Genomic DNA, 23759 nt, shown 5'->3' on the forward strand with positions numbered 1-23759 from the left:
TAGAAAAGGACTCAAGATTCAGCAAAAGCAAATGTGGAATGCTACACAACTAAAACAGGTGTTGGTAGCTGCGGAGATTTTAGTGCCCAATCACGAACTGTGTAGATCTTGTTTCTGGTTGCAAAATAGATTCAGGTCAGTGTAGTTTACTGTCACATGTACCGAGGTACAGTGAAAAGCATTTGTTGCGTGCTAACCAGTCAGCGGAAAGACAATACATGATTATAATCGAGCCGTCCACAGTGTACAGAAGCATGATAAAGGAATATCGTTTAGTGCAGTGATTCCCAACCTCGCCCCATGGCAAATTTCAGAGGGGCCACAGAAAGATTTTGGGATTTAGAGGGCCACAGGTTCAATGAAGGGGGCCACAGAGCTACCACCCTGTTGCCTCCTAAATTTCAGTTCTAATACATTTAAATCTATGTAGTTGAAATATATTTGATGTTTGTGGAATAGAATAAAAGAGAATATCTGTGCAATTAATAGACACTGATATTTTTATGGAAGGTATTATAATATTGAAGTACTTTTTTCTGCTAATAATGTCAGGGGGGCCACAGAAAAATTAAAAGATCCCAAGGGGGCCATGAGCTAAAAAAGGTTGGGAATCACTGGTTTAGTGCAAGGTAAAGCCAGTAAAGTCCGATCAAAGATAGTCCGAGGATCCCCGATGAGGTAGGTAGTAGTTCAGGAGTGCACCCTGGTTGCGGTATGAGGCTCAGTTGCCTGTGGTCTATTGCTGCTACAGACCTGTTTTTGTGGGGAACAATGTTTGTGCAAAATAAGGGAGCAACCTAATTTCTAGGCATTGCCACGTTGAAATCATTCCACATTTACTTTCCCAAGGCGTCAAATTCATGGAACTCATTATCTCCTGCACCTTCCCTTCCTTCCTTTTACAATTCACAACAACCACATCTGAGTACAGCCTGTGTGCCTGACCAGCACTTACTGATGAACAAACACTTCTAGCTCCTTTCGCCCACTTCCCCCATTCAACCACCATTTCCTGCATCTAGCTGCTCCTCCGAATAATTAAAATATCGGTTTCTGATAAAAAAAGGAACTACAGATTCTGGTTTATATCAAAAATAGACACAAAATGCTGCAGCTACTCGGCAGGTCAGGCAGCATCTCTGGAGAAAACAGATAGGTGACGTCTCGGGATCAGGACTCTTCTTCATTACAATGTCGGGTTGAATTTCTGTCACTTTAAGAAGGGCTTTTGGCATAAGTGGAGCAAACTCAATCACCTGGGACAGGGCAGCAGAGAAGAGGCAACAGCAGTGTTACGAGAGGGGATATGAAAGCAATACAACATCTCCATTAATGGGGGGGGACACAATGAAGGCTGACCTAAACGAAGAACGATGAGAGCAGTACAAAATCATGCATAAGTAAGTGGAAATATAATCATAGTCTACGCTGTCCTGACTAGTAATATGAATTCTCTGAAATTATCCAGAGTGCCAACCCAAAACTGTCCATTTCCCTCAACCAGTTGAGTTCCTCCAACAGATTGCTCCAGATTCTAACATTTGCAGTCCCTTGTCTCTTCCGGAGTCTGGGTGTGGATTGAGGATGGGATAAGGCTTGTTAGTCCAGGGTTGGGGAACACGGGATAGAAAGTAGGGGCATTCCTGGTCAGTCTCTCAGGCTTGCAGTTCTGGTTTAGCCCAGTGAGTTGAGCAGAGATGTGGTTGCAAGAGTCAGGCCATAGATCAGGGTCATTAATCTGAGGTTGAGTGCTTAAGGAGTCTCAGAGACTGTCATCATGAGAGACAACTATTTAACATTTAAAGAAGACTCACCCGAGGCTGGTTTTTGCACAGCCAAAGATCTGTTCCAACAGGTCTCCTTTAATTAGTATATGGAAGCTGGACAGAAATTGGAAAGAAGGAACTGCAGAGGCTGATTTAAACCAAAGATAGACACAAAATGCTGGAGTAACTCAGCGGGACAGTCAGCATCTCTGGAGAGAAGGAACGGGTGACATTCCAGGTCGAGACATTTCTTCAGACTGATGAAGGCTCTCGACCCGAAACATCATCCATTCCTCTCCAGAGATGCTGCCTGTCCCATTGAGTTGTTCCAGATCTTCTTCCACATCAGTGGACAGTGCCAGTCATGAGCCATACATGCATGGACCCAAATCACAGAGGTAGCGCAGTAATGAGAACTGCATGCCATTATGTACTTTGGGTTTTTCCATGAGCCAACATATCAAATGGATAGATGACACGAGAAAAAACATGGACTTTGTGGGAGATATTAAATCCTTGATTTTCGGTTATTGAAACAGTATTGTATATGGCACGTATACACATTGTGTTACACGATACAATACCTAGGCCAGTGATCAGTTAGGGAGAAATTATTCATTCAATTTACATCATATTGAATGTGGAGTCAGTAAGCATGTCCAACGTTGACAGGACAAAAGAGGAAACTTACAGGATCCGACAGAGAATAGGAGCATCAAAGAATTCAGAACATCTATGATTTCAAGAAAAAAGAAAAGACTGCAGATGCTGGCAATCTGAGATAAAACCAGAAAATCCACAGGCCATTGACCTGAAATGGTATTTAAGAGGGAACTGCAGATGCTGGAGAATCGAAGGTTACACAGAAAAGCTGGAGAAACTCAGCGGGTGCAGCAGCATCTATGGAGCGAAGGAAATAGGCAACGTTTCGGGCCGAAACCCTTCTTCAGACCTGAAATGGTTTCGGCCCGAAACGTTGCCTATTTCCTTCGCTCCATAGATGCTGCTGCACCCGCTGAGTTTCTCCAGCTTTTCTGTGTGACCTGAAATGGTAACTTAGTCCCTCTCTCCACACATACCATTGACACCAGCGGAATAAATTTCAGAGACAGTCAACAATGCCTTGACACAACAATGCTGGAATCAGGATGAGTAAGAGACTATTTTCTATTCAGTGAGCATTGCTAACAGCTATTACCAGCATATCAATGTGAAGACTGAACTACCTGTTGTCATTGTGAAAGACATCCGAGTTATTCTTCTCAGCTCTGTGCTCTGTACTGATAATGTACAATTCATCCAGAATTTTGTATGATAAACCTGTTTAATATTTCAATGAACTGCAGGAGTTCAGGAAAGGGTGGGTGTGGTGTGTTTTCGGATACTATTTTTGGAAAGTCTGTTTTTAAATGGATAAACCACATTTCAGAGGAATTTTATTTCTTCAGCGTAAATTCATATAACATGCCTGAGTGCACTTTCCTAATGCTGCTGGCTGCCCTTGTGTAATGTTGTTCAAATAGTAAATGAAATATCCTATTTCACCCGGGTGCATATCCAGGTGGTCGGGGGTTATAGGGAGAAGGCAGGAGAATGGTGTTGAGAGGGAAAGATAGATCAGCCATGATTGAATGGTGGGGTAGTCTTGATGGGCCAAGTGGCCTAATTCTGCTCCTATCACTTATGAACTTATGAATCTTAAAGTAGGTAGACAAAAATGCTGGAGAAACTCAGCGGGTGCAGCAGCATCTATGGAGCGAAGGAAATAGGCAACGTTTCGGGCCGAAACCCTGCTTCAGACTGAAAGTAACAGTGTGAAACAATGCGTTATCAGAGGACATAAAGCTGCATTGGCTGGCTGAACTTATCAGGTTCAGTTTTTTGTGACTGTCAAGAGGATATATGGCTGTGTGAGTTATCGCCACTCACTGCAAGTCCTCAAGCCATGTGTCGGCGTTATCATGTTTCAGTGAATTGCAAAAGGGGTGAGAATTCTTTTTCCCCTTGATCTCCCATCCAGGCAAGAGACTAAGAGGCCTAATGTAATGTTTTATCAGTGTAGGTCACATAATGAATTAATGTTATGAACATGGCAATGCCATCTGTAACAATTAGCTGCCCACCATTAGATAATAGTACGGTGAAATAAAACTTTGCATTTCACTTGTCGGGTCATGGAGAAGAGAAGGAAAAGATAAATTCAGCAATGCCGACTCCATGATATGACACCTTGTGATAAATCTTTTTGTGTTTCCCATTTATTGCTTTAATGTAATCATTTTTCAACCTGATATATCAAAATTTGAGAGGCATGGAAAAGGTAAAAAAACAGCTAGAACCGTTTTTCCCAGGGTGGAAATGTCAAAGACTAGAGGGCATAAATTTAGGGGGAATGGGGCAAAATTTAAAGGAGATGTGTGGGCGTTTTTTACACAGTGGTGCATGACTAGAACGCACTGCCAGGGGTGGTGGTGGAGGCAGATACGAGAGCCGCATTTAAGAGGTTTCAGATTCAGATTCAGATTCAGAAAACTTTATTGTTTTAACAGAAAATCTTCTTTGAGGGCATGCAGATATGCAGAGAGGTCATACAACACAATGCAGAGGCACACACATTGTGTTAAGTTAAATAGGCATGTTATGCAGAGAATAAATGCGGGACATTGTGGGAGTCATGTTCAGAAGGACATTGTCTGAAGTGTCATATGCTGTACCTATCTATGTTCTATTTGTGTGGTTAGATTTCTTTAAATCGCAAGAATGGCAGGAAATAGTAGCAGGAGTAAGTCATCTGGCTCCTTCTAATCAATAAAATCAAGAATAATCTGCCCCTAAAGAAGTACAAGTACTGTAAATGTCCTGATAGTACTTGACATCTCAAAATGCAATATCTCACACCTGTCTGTGTTAAATTCTATCTGCCCAACTTTCCAACTGAATTGTGTCTCTCTTTGTTCTTTCACAACCTTCTTTGGTACCTACTACTCCACTCATTTTTTGTGGCATCAGCAAACTTACTATTTAGACCACCCTCATCCATTCTCATCCATTCATCTGTATATATGGTAAACAACACTAGATCCCAACACCGATGGTCGTGTATATCACTGGTTACAGGCGAGGAGTCGGAAAAACACACTCACAATCACTAGCCACACACCTCAAACTCAACCACAATAGACCACCATTGAACCATTGAACACTTTGCCTTATATCTCAACATTTTGCATCCATTTTGCCAACACACCTTGGGTTCCGTGCCCTAACCTTCAGGACCAGTCTACCATACAGGACTTTGCTAAAGTCCATGTAAACCACTGCCTTCATCGATTTTCTTGATTACCTCACTACTCATGTACTTCTCCGACAGAGTTAATCTGTCAACAATTTCACCAAAATTCAGCACAATAGACAATAGACAATAGGTGCAGGAGTAGGCCATTCGGCCCTTCGAGTCAGCACCGCCATTCAATGTGATCATGGCTGATCATCCCCAATCAGTACCCCGTTCCTGCCCTCTCCCCATATCCCCTGACTCTACTATTTTTAAGAGCCCTATCTAGCTCGCTCTTGAAAGCATCCAGAGAACCTGCCTCCACCGCCCTCTGAGGCAGAGAATTCCACAGAATCACCACTCTCTGTGAGGAAAAGTGTTTCCTCATCTCCGTTCTAAATGGCCCACTCCTTATTCTTAAACTGCGGCCCCTGGTAGTGGACTCCCCCAACATCGGGAACATTTCCTGCCTCCAGCGTGTCCAAGCCCGTAACAATCTTATATGTTTCAATGAGATAAGCACAACTATTTGCTTATCAGACATGACCCTTCCTGTCCGTGTGGGAGATTATGTGATTGCATTGACAACAGGACTGAGAGGCATAACTGGTGGTGCCCCAGTCTTCCATCATTGCAATGGATCCAGAACTACTTGCAGCAAGCCCTGCAACAATTCTTGAGATCACACTCTCCAGTAAACTGAATCATTAAAATTTGTAAGGCTGAGTCTGAGTTTGAATTCAGTTCATTGCCACGTGTACCGAGGTACAGTGAAAAGCTTTTGCTGCGTGTTAACCAGTCAGCGGAAAGACCGTACATGATTACAATCGAGGCAGCCACAGTGTACTGATACATGATAAATGGAATAATCTGAATAACATTTAGTGCACGATAAAGTCCAGCAAAGTCCAATCAAAGATAGTCCGAGGGTCTCCAATAAGGTAGATAGTAGCTCAGACTGTTTTCTAGTTAGGGTGGTTCAGTTACCTAACAGCTGGGAAGAAACTCTCCCTGAAACTGGAAAATTGGAAAAAAAAAGTAACATTGTAGGCATTTAATTACCACAAAACAAGTCAGGTCATTATTGAGAAAATGACCTGGAAAATAATTCTCTGACTTACTAATGTAGGGAATTGGAAAAGAGTTTCGCCCATCTCCCATTACACTGGGAATTTAAGATCTTCAATTGTTTTCATATACACTTGTAAATATGTACCATAGAAAACAATGCACAAAAGCCCAACATCAGTCTCTCATCGGTTGTATCCACAACTATAGCAAACATCGACAACAATTCAGGTCAACATTCTGAACAATACTACAGTTTGTTAGAAATAGAAACAAATAAAGTAGCCTTGGCATTGTTTACGGCAAAGGAAGTAAAGCAACAAAAATGTTTTCAGAAATATTCATACAAGTTCTAGAGTCACAGTCATACGGCACAGATACAGGCCTTTGGCCCAACTCGACCATGGCCGACCAAGTTGCCCCACTAAGCTAGAGCATTTGCACGTGTTGGCCCGTCAAAACATTTCCTTTCCTGTCCAGGTGCAGTAGAGTGGCACAGCGGTAGAGTTGCTGCCTCACAGCACCAGAGACCTGGGTTCAATCCTGACTGTACAGAGTTTGTACGTTCTCCCTGTGACTGCGTGGGCTTTCTCCGGTTTCCTCCCACATTCCAAAGATGTGCAGGATTGTAGGATAATTAGCTTCTGTAAATTGTCCCTAGTGTGTAGGGTCGAACCAGTGTACGGGTATTAAAGTACCTGCCTCAACAACCTTCACTGGTAGCTTGTTCCCTATACCTTCGTCTTTGTGGAAAGATTGCCCCTCAGGTTTCTATCAAATCATTCCCCATTCACCTTAACCTATGACCTCTTGATTCCCCTACTCTGGGTGAAAGACTCACTGCAAAACCAACACTGACTCTACCTCAAGAGCAATGAAGACTGAGATGCATTGAAATGTTTGAGGGAGTGAGATATAATGCTTACAACCAGATTTTCTCATCTTCCAAAACAAGCTTCACTGATTTTTGGCCCAGTCGATGTAAAATGATTCATTTTAAGAGAGAGAGAGAAACGGTAATTGTTTTTTTTTAACTTTTGTTTATCATTGCCGCTTGCTAGTTGGCAGATGTGAAGAAAATGTGGTCCAGAAAATGCAGCACCTCCCTCCATCTGCGCTGAAGAAGGACAAATGTTGTCAGAAGTCAGACTGTCCTGCCCAACTTGGAGCTCTTCCACTCTGGCCAGTGTAGAGTTGGTTTTAAAAGACCTGTGGGGGCAATAGCAAGAAAACGAACAGTGATGAAACATGAAGTACAGCCAAGTTTTTATTACCTTGGGCAAGATAGTCAAAGGAAAATCGAAGGCTATAGAACAATAAGTCATTTATATCAATATTGCGTTCATACTTATTCATAGATTCATAGAAACATAGACAATAGATGCAGGAGTAGGTCATTCGGCCCTTCGAGCCTGCACCGCCATTCAATATGATCATGGCTGATCATCCAATGCAGTATCCTGTACCTGCCTTCTCTCCATACCCCTGATCCCTTTAGCCACAAGGGCCACTTCTAACTCCCTCTTAAATACAGCCAATGAACTGCCCTCAACTACATTCTGTGGCAGAGAGTTCCAGAGATTCACCACTCCCTGTGTGAAAAATGCTTTTCTCATCTCGGTCCCAAAGGATTTCCCCCTTTATCCTTAAACGTTGACCCCTTGTCCTTGACTTCCCCAACATCGGGAACAATCTTCCTGCATCTAGCCTGTCCAACCCCTTAAGAATTTTGTAAGTTTCTATAAGACCCCCCTCAATCTCCTAAATTCTAGCGAGTACAAGCCGAGTCTATCCAGGATTTCTTCATATGAAAGTCCTGACATCCCAGGAATCAGTCTGATGAACCTTCTCTGTACTCCCTCTATGGCAAGAATGTCTTTCCTCATATTTGGAGAATTTTTGCATTTCCATTCTAAAAGTATTTTAACTTAAATGCACAAAAAAACCCTCAAGATCACGGATACCTAGTTTTCTTTGTTTGTCTACTCACTAGACATCCTTGAGACATAGTGTTATACAGTGTTAAACAGCCCTACAGCCCAGCATGTCATCCATGCCATACTGAGCTAGACCTACTTGCTTGTATCTGGCCCATTACCTTCCAAATCGTCCTAGTCATGTATCTGTGTCTTTTAAATGTCATAATTTACCCCACCTCCACCACTTTCTCTGGCAGCTCATTTCATGTTCTCACCACTGTCTGTGTGAGAAAGATGCTCTTTAGGAACCCTGTATATCTTTCCCTTCCCACAAACCTGTGCCCTCTAGTTTTAGACTGCCCTACCCTGGGGGGAAAGACCTGCACCTTATCTATGCCCATCATGATTTTACATGCCTCTTTAAAGTCACCCCTCAGCCACCTGTGTTCCAGGGAACCAAGAAACAACCTAAATGGCCTCTCCTTATAACTCAAACATTCCAGACCCAACAACATCCTCATAAACCTTTCTCATCACCATTTCAGTTTAATGGCATCCATCATATATCAGGCCAGCCAGAACCGTGCAGGGTACTCCAAATATGACCTGCCCAATGTTTTGCACAGTTGTAGGTTTAAGTTTGTCATGTATACCAAGGTGCAGTGTAAAGCTTTGTTTTTCCTGCTATCCAACCAAACCATGACATCCCAAATTTAGTTTAGAAACATAGAAACATAGAAAATAGGTGCAGGAGTAGGCCATTCGGCCCTTCGAGCCTGCCATTGACCGCCATTCAATATGATCATGGCTGATCATCCAACTCAGTATCCCTTACCTGCCTTCTCTCCATACCCCCTGATCCCTTTAGCCACAAGGGCCACATCTAACTCCCTCTTAAATATAGCAAGAGGGTATAGTTTAGTTTATAAGTTTAATGAACAGATTTAGGCCATTCGGCCCATCAAGTCTACTCCACTATTTCATCATGCTTGATCTATCTTTCCCTCTCAACCCCATTCTCCTGCCTTCACCCAATAAACCCTGACACCCATACTAATCAAGTTTAGTTTAGTTTATTAATGTCAAGTGCACTGAGCAACAGTGAAAATTTTTCTGTTACATGCTATCCAGTCAGTGAAAAGATTATTCATGATTACTTGTCCACAGTGTACAGATACAGGGTAAAGAGCTTAACGTTTATTGCCAGATTAAGTCCAGTGAAGTCTGCTTAAAGATAGTTCGCAGGTCTCCGATGGGACTCAATGCGTCACCTTTCTTGATCCTGGCTATCTTCCCTTTATTTAATGGTGAAATTATTGTGCATTATTAACCTTTTTTCTAAAGATCTCATTGGTCCTATATCCTATGCTTGCTGCTAATGCTTTCAGAAATTCAGTGGTGCAGAAATTCCATCCAGGCTTTGTGCAAGGTCTTCTCAACATTGTGTGATTGGACTGGGCCACTACCACGGAAATAATATAACAGCAAAGTTGCCTGATATAACCTTTAATTGAGTAATTCATAGACCTTTCTTCATAAAACCAGCTTTAAAAATATGCAGTTCCATTTTGAATTTCTATGAAAGAAAAATGACTAATTTCCTTTGAAACTGTTCATGCAAGGCTGAGTCATCGAAAGTCTTTCCAAAGGGCTTAATAATAGAACTTACCACCTGCTGCTTCTCCTATCTCTGCTACAAACACCAACCCCACCCACCCTACCCAACTACTGACACTGATCTGGATGGAGATCTGATCAGATCTCTTGATTGAATTGAATTGAATTGAATTGAATACATTTTATTAGCCAAGTATGTACATACATGCAAGGAATTTGCCTTGGTACTTTGCTCGCAAGTAACAACACGATACACAGTAAACAATTAAGAATAAAACATTATAATTTAAACGTGTGTAGAATGAAATAAAATACCAGAGCAAAAGGAGGCTACAGACTTTTGGATGTTGAGTAGAGCTGCTGCTCGTGGGAAAAAAAGCTGTTTTTATGTCTGGCTGTGGCAGCTTTGACAGTCCGGAGTCACCTTCCAAAGGGAAATGCTTCAAAGAGTTTGTGGCCAGGGTGAGAGGGGTCAGAGATGATCTTACTTGCTCGCTTCCTGGCCCTTGCAGTGTACAGTTCGTCAATGGGGGGAAGGTTGCAGCCAACAACATTCTCGGCTGATCGAACGATGCGCTGCAGCCTCCGGAAGTCGTGCTTGGTGGCTGAGCCAAACCAGACCATGATGGAGAAGGTGAGGACAGACTCTGTGATGGCGGTATAAAACTGGACCATCATTGCCTGTGGCAGATTGTGTTTTCTCAGCTGCCGCAGGAAGTACATCCTCTGTTGGGCCTTTTTGACTGTGGTCGATGGTGGCCTCCCATTTCAAGTCCCAGGAGATGATAGTTCCAAGGAACGTAAATTACCCCACAGACGTGACTATGGTGTTGTTGATGGTGAGTGGGGGGAGGGGAGGGGGAGCTCTCCTAAAGTCTACAATCAATTCCACTGTCTTAAGAACATTGAGCTCCAGGTAGTTGCGATGGCACCAGGCCGCCAGCTGTGTCACTTCCTGTCTGTAGGCAGATTCCTCCCTGTCCTGGATCAGTCCAATCAGGGTTGTGTTGTCCGCAAACTTGAGAAACTTGACAGAGGAGTCTGTGGAGGTGCAGTCGTTGGTGTAGAGAGGATAAAGGAGAGGGGAGAGTACGCAGCCTTGCAGTGCTCCTATGCTGAGGGTCAGCGGGTCCGAGATGTGCTTTCCCAGCCTCACATGCTGCTTCCTGTCTGTCAGGAAGTTGGTGATCCACTGACAGAGGGGTTCAGGCACAGTCAACTGGGAGAGTTTGGAGTGTAGTAGCTCTGGCACAATGGGGTTGAATGCACAGCTAAAATCCACAAACAAAATTCTTGCCTAGGTCCCCTGGCAGCCTTGGTTCTGGAGGATGAAGTGCAGGCCTAGGTTGACCGTGTCATCCACTGATCTATTGGCCTGGTATGCAAACTGCAGGGGGTCCAGTAGGGGGTCTGTGATATTTTTCAGGTGGGCCAGCACAAGTCTTTCAAGGGTCTTCATGATTACAGAGGGCAGTGCAACATGCCTGTAGTCATTAAGACCAGTAATCCTTGGCTTTTTTTGGTACGGGAACAATAGTGGAGACTTTGAAACAGGCAGGGACAGTGCAGGTGTGCAGGGACTGGTTGAAAAACGTCTGTGTAGACTGGTGCCAGTTGTTCAGCACGGGGCTTGAGGGTAGAGGAGAAACATTGTCCGGTCCTACAGATTTCCGGAGATCACAGCAGAAGTTCACTGGTTGTCTTTATTCTTTGTAATTCTGTTTTTACACAGCAGATATCAGTAGAGGTATTGTTTGCTACCATTCACCCCGTCCCACTGAAGCACCCTCCCTCCCCAGTCCATTAACCAAATGGATATTAGTGTGATAAATAAAACAATGTGGAATTCAGTTCTGACACAAACTCTGGCCATGGCAATGCACCCGTTCTATGTACTACAATATAACTAAAGTATTGAAACCTTTGCCTCCCTTGTCAAGTTATATATATGACCCGTGCTTGCTCGCTCTTTGCTTCTCAACTCCAGTACAGTGCTTATGAATATGTGAACTTCATTCAGTGCATAACTTCCTCTCTTGCTGGCCTTCACTTTAACTCATATCTCAATTAACCGAGTCATCTCTATAATTTGCCTTGTAACACCCTTGCGGTGATGCTGTCAAAGATATCTAGACACAACACTATATAATGTAAAAAAAACACAAAGTGCCGGAGTAACTCAGTGGGTCAAGCAGCAACAATGGAGCACATGGATGGGCAGCGTTTCATGTTGGGACTCCGCTTCAGACTCTACATTGCCTATCCAAGTTCTCCAGAGAAGCTGCCTGACCCGCTGAGTTACTCCAGCACTTTGTGTCTTTTTTTTGTAAACCAGCATCTACAGTTGTGTGTATCTACACCATCTAACCTGGTCGATCATATCTATCAAGCTGCCCATATATAGTAATGGCGTTCAGAAACACTAAGCACAGGAAAATTAATACTGAGGGTTTCAAGAAGCCTGCAAAGAAAGCTCCATTCAGGCAGAAATGCTCTGACAACCTGGCAATTTCCAACCGCAGACTGTCCACAATGCTGGATCTGTCTACCATACTAGATACTACCACACTAAAGTGAGGAGGGAAAAATTTTAAAAGGAACCAGAGGGGCAACGTTTTTACATAGATGGTGGTGAACGAGGGTGGAACAAGCTGCCAGGGAAGGTCGTTGAGGCAGATACTATCGCTATTACCATTGGCAGATACTTCATGTATTGTCTTTCCGCTGACTAGTTAGCAGGAAACAAAAGCTTTTCATTGCTCCCCGGTACACGTCCGATACATGGACAATAAACCAAATTAAACGAAGAGTTTAAAAAAACATTTGGACAGGCACATGGGGATGGGATAGGTTTAGAAGGATAAGAGCCAAACGCAGGCAGATGCGACTAGTGTGGATGGGGCATGTTGGTAGGCATGGGCAAGTTGGGCCGAAGGGTCTACTTCCACTCTGTATGACTCCATGACCATAACAAAGAAACTCTTGATATCTGTACCCACTGGCATTAGGTGGTTAGTTGGCAATGTTGAAAAAAAAATCATATTATGGGTTTATTGATGAAAGTCAGGAGCCTGTAGAACTTTTCCCCCTATAAGACTGATGGTATTTCCAGTCCAATAATTGTTTGTGTTTATGATCAATTAGTTGCCATTTCTCCCAATATTCATTAATCATAAACATAAACAATTCATGGATTAGAAATACAATCATGAAAAAAAAATCACAAGTTAAAAACCATTGGTGAGTGAAAAGACCATATGAAAACCATATGGTATCATCCTTGCACAAGCAATGGGCGCTGAAGGACCTGTTCCTGTACCCCACAGTTCTATGTTCTATGCTGAAAGCCCTGTCCCACGGTATGAGTTCATTCCAAGAGTTCTCCCGAGTTTGCCCTGATTGGAACTACGGGAATGGCCACTCGTCGGTACCCGGGGCTCTCGTGGGCATTTTTCATCATGTTGAAAAATCTTCACGAGTCTTCCCGTGCTTACCTGCCGTTAGCGCTAAGAGACATTCCAAGCTCCGACGTACCTGCTACGTTCATTCTCCGTGCTTACCACAAATTTGATTTTGTTTCAACTCGAGAGAGCTCTTGGAATGAGCTTGTACCATGGGACAGGGCTTTGAGAGCCAAAAACTGAAGAAAGGTTAACAAGGATTGAGATGCAGCTAATTCCCATCGCACTGTGCACTTCAAGATCTCAATATTGACTTAATCACCTGGGTATCATAGTGCACTACCCACAACAACATCTGTTGGCACAGCCCAACAAATTGAAAAGGCCACCTGACATCTGAGTTAGAACAAGGCCAATGACACCAACAAAACCTCAGCTGAAATACTAAAATGGAAATTCTTCTGTCAGGCAATCTCAGAGATGTAGTAATTGGGACCATTTTATAGAGTGGATAAAGGACTGATTGCGATCATTGTAAAACATCTTCCTACAGTCTGTCCTGGGGAAAGTCAATGCGAGAATTTTCTTCTCAGGAAATTATCAGCAAAAAAAAAACTAAGTTGTCACACTGAGACGATATGATGTGATTTCTGATTATATATTTTTTAAAAGGATTAAATCCAAAACAGAAATTAGCTGACTTTTATCTCTTTCACTTGTCAACATTTTGATAAGATTTTATTCCAAAATGACATGCAATTAGCTGCTCGTTTCCCACATGTGTAAATTTACTTTTCCCTTTAGAATTATGAGATTAAGTATGTTTTATGTAAAATCTTTATACAAATCTTTATTCTGTTCCAGTCCCTTGAAATGAAATCACGATTTGGAGTTCTGGCTTACGAAGCTACATTTTCTGTTAATTATAATGTTTTGATATATACTGCAGTTCTAAATAGTGTCATATTATAGATTCTTATCATCGGGCCAAAGAGTACTTTGGCTACGAGATGTCACTGCGTTTTTCTGGCTGAATACAGATGCTGACAATGAAAGACTTTTCTGAGCACAGAGGTCTGGATCTCCAGCAGAGTGTCCTGAAGTTTGACCATCACCCATTTTAGTTTTAATCCTTTCTTCATTAGAGTCACGTGGTTGGAACTTTCAGATGACTGCCGCCATTCAGTGGAAGGGTGACATCATTCAGCTGTTGATTTGTAGGAAGACAATGGGAGGAACAAATGGCCAAGCAAAACAAACCTGGGACACAGGCAAACAACTGGCTAAAATGGCAACAGATTCAATAAAGGAAAAAGCAGCCAGCCCATTGTCCGTAATTATCAGAGGAACAACATTCTCCCAAGGGTTTATCAATCAACACATTATTACTGTGGTTATTAAAAGAATAGCAGATTAATATTAGTTCATGGAACATGGAAACATTGAGACCATTCAAAGAGTCCTGGAAGTGAAATCGTGTCACGCTGCTAACTGTAGGTGTCTAGCCTTTCAGGCTAGGGCAGTGGAAAGAAAATATTCATCGATGTGTAAAAGGAAAAAATCTATACTCGGATATGGTGTCCTGCTCGATTACGCCATTTTACATTCACTGTTGTAGTAAAGGGAACAATCTTCACACAAGCTGCCTCAATTTACCACTGGGTGGCGCCAGCAATGGCTCCATCGCAGGAGCCTGCACTTACCATCGTGGAGCCCGCGATCCCTTTGCCAGGGATCGACCTCTGAGCTCCAACCACAGGAGCCTGCGGACTTATCATTGTGGAGTTCGCAGTCTCTGGTCAGAGACCGACCGGGAACTCCAAGCCACTGGAGCTTCGAACACCCTGACTCGGGAGCTTCGATCGCCGGCTGCAGGAGGTTCGATCGACCTGACTGCGGATGGTCCGACTGCCCCGAGAATAAAGAGGAAGAAGATTAGACTTTATTGCCTTCCATCACAGTGAGGAACGTGGGGAATCTGCTGTGGTGGATGTTTATGTTAACTTTTATGTGGTTGTGTGTCTTGTTGCTATATTTTTTAGTATAGCTGTATGATAATATGAATTTCACTGTACCTTAATTGGTACATGAGACAATAAATTGACCTTGAAACCTTCTATTTAAGGTCATAGCCACAGGTAAGGGCCCATCCAGTGTGTCATTCATTACTGTGGATGTCCTAAATTCAGAAACATCTTACATTGAGTATAGAAGTTGGGGAGTCATGTTGCAGTTACGTAAGATGTTAGTGAGGCCACAGTTAGAGTATTGAGTTCAGTTCTAGGCACCATGTTATAGGAAATATGTTGTCAAGCTGGAAAGGGTGCGGAGAAGATTTACGAGTATGTTGCCAGGAGTCGAGGGCCTAAGTTATAGGGAGAGGTTGAGCAGGCTAGGACTCTATTCCTTGGAGTGCAGGAGGATAAGGGGTATACAAAACATGAGAGAAAAAGATCGGGTAGACGCACACTGTCTCTTGCCCTTAGTAGGGGAATCGAGAACCAGAGGACATAGGTTTAAGGTGAGGGGGGGGGGAGATTTAGTAGGAATCTGAGGGATAACCTTTTCACACAAAAGGTGGTGGGTGTATTGAATGGAGGTAGTTGAGGCAGCACTATCACAGCATTTAATAAACTTAGACAGGTACATGGATAGGACAGGTACGAGGGATGTGGGCCAAATGCAGGCAGTTGGGGACTAGTATAGATGGAACATGTTGATTGGTGTCGGCAAGTTGGGCCGAAAGGCATGTTTCCACACCGTATCGCTCCATGGCTCTATTTTATTTTCTATTTTCTTTTCATCCCCTTTCTTGATGTTAGCAGACTTTTGAGAACATCCCACAGGATAGGATGGCCATGAAGGTAAAAAATAAACAATGGAATTCAAGGGAGTGTAGCAAATTTGATCCAAAATTTGGAAGTAAGGAATAATATTTGTTGAGTATTTTTGGTAACTGGAAGGCTGTGAGTATCAGGGTTCCACAGGGAATGATTCAGAACTTAACGTAGGAAGCTATCGGAAGATGATTCAAAATTTGGCTGCGTAGTTGACAGTGAGAAGGAAAGTTTTAAACTCCAGGCCAGGTGGTCTGGTTAGTTGGGAAGGAAAATGACAAATGGAATTTAACCCGGTATCGTGTGAGGTTAACGTATATGGGTCATGCAACAAGACAAAGGGGTGATCAGCAAAGAGGACAAGGAGGTGGGGTTGGTCTGTTGATAAAAGATGAGACCGCAGCAGTGGCGAGGAATGACATTGGCTCAACAGCTTAAAATGCAAATAGACACAAAAAGATGGAGAAACTCAGCTTGTCAGACAGCATCTCTGGAGGGCCAAAATCCTTCTTCAGATGGGAATGGAGAAACTCAGCTTGTCAGACAGCATCTCTGGAGAAAAGGAATAGGTGACGTCTCAACCCAGTGTATCCATCACACCAGAGCCCAGTGTTCCAGCATTTCCATCAGACCAAGGTCCAGGGCTCCTGTGTTCACAACACACCAGGACCTAAATCCCAGTGTATCCAACACACCAGGCCCACGTTTCCTGTGCTCCCATCCAACCAGGGCCTGGGGATTCTATGATCCTAACACCAGGCCTTTAGGGCTCTTGTGTTCCCAACACACCCAGGCCTAGTGTTCCAACATTCCTGTCAGACCAGGACCGAGAGCTCCTGTCTTCCCATCAGGCCAGATCTTGTAGAAACAAGGAACTGCAGATGTTGGTTTACACCAAAGATAGACACAAGGTGCTGGAGCAACTCAGCGGGTCAGGCAGCATCTCTGGAGATAAAGGATGGGTGACATTTTGAGTCGGTGTGCCCGAATGCAAGGGTTACTTGAAATTAGAGAAATCAATATTCATACCATTGGGTTATCATCTGCCCGAGAGAAATAAGGGGTGCTGTTCCTCCAATTTGCATGTGGCCTCACTCAGACAGTGGAGACCCAGGACAGAAAGGTCAGTGTGGGAATGGGAAGGGCAACCTGGAATTTGCATAGGCCAAGGCAGACTGAGGGTAGATGTTCAGCAAATCTGCTCCACTGCTAAGTAATGATTAGGAACAGGAAACAGCTATTTTGTGTCTGCATGGGGAAAGTTGTGTCTCAGTAACAGCGTTCATATTTTGGGGACGAGGTCGTGGGCTCAAGTCCAGAGTTGTGAGCACAGAATTAAACGCTGGCAGAGGGATTATCTTCCAGATGAGATATTCAATTGAGGCTCCGGCTTCCATTTCAACTCGATGTAAACGATCCGATGGAAATATTTAAAGATGAGTTCCCCTGCGAGTCCTGGCCAATATGATATATTGCTGCTTGTGAATGTTTGCCATACATAGATCTACGACCATGTTTAGGAAGTAACTGCAGATGCTGGTTTATACCGAAGATAGCCACAAAATTCTGAAATAACTCAGTGGGTCAGGCAGCATTTCTGAAGGAAAGGATAACGTTTCAGATTGGAACCCTTCTTCGGACTAAAGGGCCGCACGGTGGCGCAGCGGTAGAGTTGCAGCACCAGAGATCCGGGTTCGATCCTGACTATGGGTGCTGTCTGTACAGAGTTTGCACGTTCTCCCCGTAATCGCTTGCGTTTTCTCCGGGAGCTCCGGTTTCCTTGCACATTCCAAAGACGTACAGGTCCATTGGTTAATTGGCTTTGGTAAGAATTGTAAATTGCCCCCAGTGTGTAGGATAGCGATCATGTGCAGGGATCGATGGACCAAAGGGCCTGATTCCGCGCTGGATCTCTAAAGTAAACTAAACTAAACTGAGAGATAGAGAAGGCCAGAACAAAACAGGGCCGGCAACAGATGACCTCAGGAAGGGTGGAGTCCATAATGGTCCATTGTTGGCTGGGGAAGATGTGTTAACGACAGTGAAACAAGGAAGCAAACAGCGGAACTAGTAGGTTGTGCCACAGAGAGGGGGCAGTTAGAGAGGAGGTTGTGAGACAGTGGAACTAGTAAGATGACTAGGGTGGGGGAGGGATTCAGATTGGAGGGGGAGGCCATGTCTTCCTCATTACAATTGTTACTACACTCTAAAACTATATTATTCACCGCTAACTACTTTGTCATGTTCTGAGGTTGTGAACGATGGCATTTAGACACAAGGGCTGTCTTTACTTGACCCAGCAACGTTGTAGCTAATCAAAGCACCCTAACTGCTGACATTAATCTGTTCTTTTTTTTTTTTTTTTGAAAATATTTTTTATTGGAGATAGGTACATAACCTATTACATCATTACAGTCTTACATTTTTTAATTGATAATATTGTCAGTTATTATTACATTGTCTCCAATACCTTTTGCCTTTTTCTTCCTTTTTTTTTAAAAACTAGATAGAACTAAAGAGCTAGATGAAGTAAAGAAAGAAAAGAAAGAGAAGAAAAACAAAAACAAAAAAACAAAAAAATAAAAAAATTAAAAAAAAGGAAAGAGATAGTTAAAGAAGAATGGAAAAATTTATTAAAATAAAAAACTTCGTTCGAGATATGTTCGTAGACATTAATCTGTTCTGAATATTTGCAGATATTCCTTCTGCCTGCAGAAAAACAGGCCACATCTTTCAGCGCCCAGCGCCAAGTTCATTAAAATTCTCTGCCAGTGAGCCCTTGTCAGCCCACACCAACAGATTTAAGTTTGAATAACATCTAACCCGAAACTAGAATGATTCCTATCCAATGTTGTTGATGTTATAAAAACTAGAAAAGCAAAGAAAATAAACTTTTGGGAATATGTTGAACATGATACTCTGTCTGATTTCATAAAACTCTGTATTTATTTTCAGAACGTTGCTCAGAGTATCCTTAAGTGGTGTTTCCCAGACCCATCATTCACTCAGCATCTTGCCATTCTATTATTTAACTATGAAGATCAAGTTTCAGTGTAACATTTCGGGAAATTTATACAAAAAGATTTGAAATAAGATTGTAACAGATCAGGTGATGAAACCAGTCGTTTTTAATGAAATATTTGCCTTCTTCCCCAAAATTGGAGCAACTTTATGACAATCAATTATAGTCTTGCCCGTCACGGTGAAGTCTATTACGTGAATGCAAAAACTTCCAAGTGCCAGGAAATAGCTTATAAGTTTCCAGCAAGAGGGTCAGTCATCCAGGTCCAGTTAAATACAGAGTTATGCCCCTGTCCCACTTAGGAAACCTAAACGGAAACCTCTGGAGACTTTGCGCCCCACCCAAGGTTCCCGTGTGGTTCCCGGAGGTTCCCGGAGGTTTTTGTCAGTCTCCCTACCTGCTTCCACCACCTGCAACCTCCGGCAACCACCTGCAACCTCCGGGAACCGCACGGAAACCTTGGGTGGGGCGCAAAGTCTCCCGAGGTTTCCGTTCAAGTTTCCTAAGTGGGACAGGGGCATTAGATGCTTTTACTCAAGCTCATACATGTCTTGCAGCACCAGTCCCGAAAGGGCAGAAAACGCTGTAAAATACTCGGCAGGTCAGGCCGCATGTGTGGGAAAAGAAGCAGAGCTAATAATTCAGGAGCAAGACCTTACACCTGGATTGGAAAAGGAGACAAAAGGAGCTCGATGAGCTTGAGAGAGGGTGGTGGAGGGAAGAGATCTCTGATAGAGTACATGCAGGCTGACCACGGACATTTTCATGTTTACCAAGCCAAAGCCTGAATACATATGCCGAAGCACATTCACCTTGGGGGAATCAGGTAAAACCAAGGACTACACGGGCAGATTCAAGGACGGTTTCTTCCCGGCAGTTATCAAACGACAAATTCATCCTATCACCAACTAGAGAGCGCCCCTGAGCTACCATCTACCTCATTGGAGACCCTTGGACTATCTCTATTTGGACTTTATCTTGCACTAAACATTATTCCCTTTATTCTGTATCTGTACACTGTGGAGTATATAACAAAGATAGACTGAAAGTGCTGGAGTAACTGAGCGGGTCAGGCAGCATCTCTGGAGAAAGAGGATGGGTGATGTTTCGGATCAGACGGGCGGTCTGAAGAAGGTACCCGAACCGAAACATCACGTATTCCTTTTTCTCCAGAAATGCACCCCCCACCCCCCTCCTCCACAAACCATTGAGTTACTCCAGCACTTTGTGTCTATCTTAGGGACAATTTTAAGGCTTCCTTTAATTTTATTGGATAACAAGATGCAGAAGAATCACAATTCTGATTTCTCATTTTGAATGTCCAAGAGCAAAGCATCAAATCAGAAGACGAGTCCGGAGAGGATTAGTTTGCCTCCAGAGCTGGCCCCGTGTACAATGACCTCGAGTAGTATCTTCAGCACAGTTTAAACCTGCCTCAACAACAGGATGTAACTCTCACATAAGGTCTTACTCACAGCAGCTGTGCACAAAAATGTATGAACTGTGATTGCATCCTGTAAATCCTTCCACATGGCGTTCCAAAAATAACGAAAGCGCTTACATAAAACTTTACAAAGAACAGATTTATCTTTGTCTGTCCTTAAAAAAAAAACACAGGACCAGATGGGTTAGCTTCTTAGCACATTGCAAACAGGTACATAGACCATAATCACTGCGTGTTTCCAAGACTCTGCAGTCACTTCAACCTGAAGAAACTTTTACTCACAATATTTTTGCAGAATGCATACATAAGGCTATTCTTTCCCCATAAATAACCTGCTTTGTCTTCTAATCGAACTATGTATTTATTTAAAGATCAAGAGGTGGAAATGGAATAACAGCTGCTTCCTGTCTACAGCACATGGGCTGCATTAGAAATGTTCAGTTCCTCTGAATTAACAAACATTTACTTTGCTCGTGCATTTGGAGAAGAAAATGTTTTTGAGTATCTTTTATCCACATTGAATATTCCAGAGATGAAGTACTTTTATCCACTGAGTATTCCAGGGATGAAGTACTTTTATCCACACTGAGTACTCCAGAGATCGTACTTGTATCCATATTGGGTACTCCAGAGTAAGTACTTTTATCCACAGAGTATTCTAGAGATGAAGTACTTTTATCCACATTGAGTACTCTAGAGATGAAGTACTTTTATCCACAGAGTATTCTAGAGATGAAGTACTTTTATCCACAGAGTACTCTAGAGATGAAGTACTTTTATTCACATTGAGTATTCTAGAGATGAAGTACTTTTATCCACAGAGTAGCGATGAAGTACTTTTATCCACTGAGTATTCTAGAGATGAAGTACTTTTATCCACAGAGTACTCTAGAGATGAAGTACTTTTATCCACTGAGTATTCCAGGAATGAAATACTTTTATCCACATAAATCCACATTGAGTACTCAAGAGATGAAGTACTTATATCCACACTTAGTACTCCAGAGATCGTAGTTTTATCCATATTGGGTACTACAGAGTAAGTACTTTTATCCACTGAGTATTCTAGTAATGAAGTACTTTTATCCACAATGAGTACTCCAGAGATGGTACTTTTATCCATATTGAGTATGCTAGAGATGAAGTACTTTTATCCACGTTGAGTATTCTAGAGATGAAGTACTCAACAGGGCCTGGAACCCATTGTCAGGGGTGGTGGTGAAGGCAGATACGATAGTGCCATTTAAGAGGTTGTCAGATAGATGCATGGAAGTGCAGGGAATACGAGCCGGGTCCTGGGTCACATGGAGTATATTGTGCAGTTTTGGTCTCCAAATCTGAGGAAGGACATTCCAGCTAATGAGGAAGTGCAGCGTAGGTTCACAAGGTTAATTCCCGGGATGGTGGGACTGTCATATGCTGAGAGAATGGAGTGGCTGGGTTTGTATACTCTGAATTTAGAAGGATGAGAGGGAATCTTATTGAAACATATAAGATTATTAAGGGATTGGACACGCTAGAGACAGAAAATATGTTTCCAATGATGGGGAGGTCCAGAACCAGGGGCCACAGTTTAAGAATAAGGGGTAGGCCATTTAGAACGGAGATGAGGAAAAACGTTTTCACCCAGAGAGTTATGAATCTGTGGAATTCTCTGCCTCAGAAGGCAGTGGAGGCTAATTATCTGGATGCTTTCAAGAGAGAGTTAGAGCTCTTAAAGATAGCGGAGTCAAGGGATATGGGACAAGGCAGGAATGGGGTACTGATTGTGGATGATCAGCCATGATCACAACGAATGGTGGTGCTGGCTCGAAGGGCGAAATGGCCTACTCCTGCACCTATTGTCTATTGTCTATTGCACTGCCGTGCCACTTGTTGGGCCGAAGTGCCTGTTTCCATGTGATATGACTCTATGATTCATCAAAATCTACATTGCTGGTTTTGTTTCACCGTTGATGTCTACTTGGCTTCTCCTGAGAGGCTAAATGTGGTTCCAGATTGGAGCATGCAGCCACATTCATTCCCCAGTGCCTTAAATAACAAAATGAACTTCTTTTAAGCTCTGATGTCCCCTGTTACTTTTCAAGACAAGTGGTTCAATACAGACTAGAGCTGTGAACTGCAGGTGTCCTTTCTGCTATTTGACTAATGCCATGGTTAAGTAATTGGCTTTTCTCCAAGCCGATGGCCTTTCCCAATATCCAATAGCATGTTCAGCTTTAAAATATTTTTCTAATAAACTGCTTAGATTAAATGTGAAGGAATTGCTAATATTGTTTTTTGTAATCTGCTTGGTTTCAAAAGAAAACAAGACTATAAAATCAGGCCATTTGAACTTCCAAGTCTCAGATCTAGAATTTGGACTGGAAGCCATTGCAACTCCATGATGTCAAATTCAGGGAGATAAAAGACAAACAACTCCAGCGATACTTAGAATGTAATGAGAGTTGGACAAAAGGAACAGGAAGATAAACATTTCAAAATTAATAGCAAACATTTTTCGAAATATGTTAAGAATAAGGGAGTTATAAACAGGAATGAGAACCGATTAAAAACAGATGCTGTCAAGACCATAAGAAAAGGGAACGCATGCTATACAACCATTTGCAGGTGTTTTTGTGGTAGAGTTGGAGAAGGCACTAATATTTTAGTCATATAACCATATAACCATATAACAATTACAGCACGGAAACAGGCCATCTCGGCCCTACAAGTCCGTGCCAAACAACTTTTTTTCCCTTAGTCCAACCTGCCTGCACTCATACCATAACCCTCCATTCCCTTCTCATTCATATGCCTATCCAATTTATTTTTAAATGATACCAACGAACCTGCCTCCACCACTTCCACTGGAAGCTCATTCCACACCGCTACCACTCTCTGAGTAAAGAAGTTCCCCCTCATGTTGCCCCTAAACTTCTGTCCCTTAATTCTGAAGTCATGTCCTCTTGTTTGAATCTTCCCTATTCTTAAAGGGAAAAGCTTGTCCACATCAACTCTGTCTATCCCTCTCATCATTTTAAAGACCTCTATCAAGTCCCCCCTTAACCTTCTGCGCTCCAGAGAATAAAGACCTAACTTATTCAACCTATCTCTGTAACTTAGTTGTTTGAAACCCAGGCAACATTCTAGTAAATCTCCTCTGTACTCTCTCTATTTTGTTGACCATCTAGAAAAGGTCAAGTGGAAATTAACTTATTTAATATGTATAGAATGATAAACTATAAAACCATCTGCCACAGATCATCGCCAGGGTCTTTCTAAAACACTTTTACCCAATAAATGATGAGCCATTCCAGGAATTGCAGTATCGATTCCATTCATTCGGAGACTCGGATAAGATCTCAACGTGACAAACCAAAAGAAAATGCAGTGTACAGTACCAGTCATAAAACATGTCCTTCATCAGTC

The sequence above is a fragment of the Leucoraja erinacea genome, chromosome 12 (assembly GCF_028641065.1).
Source record: "Leucoraja erinacea ecotype New England chromosome 12, Leri_hhj_1, whole genome shotgun sequence".
NCBI classification, from domain to species: domain Eukaryota; kingdom Metazoa; phylum Chordata; class Chondrichthyes; order Rajiformes; family Rajidae; genus Leucoraja; species Leucoraja erinaceus.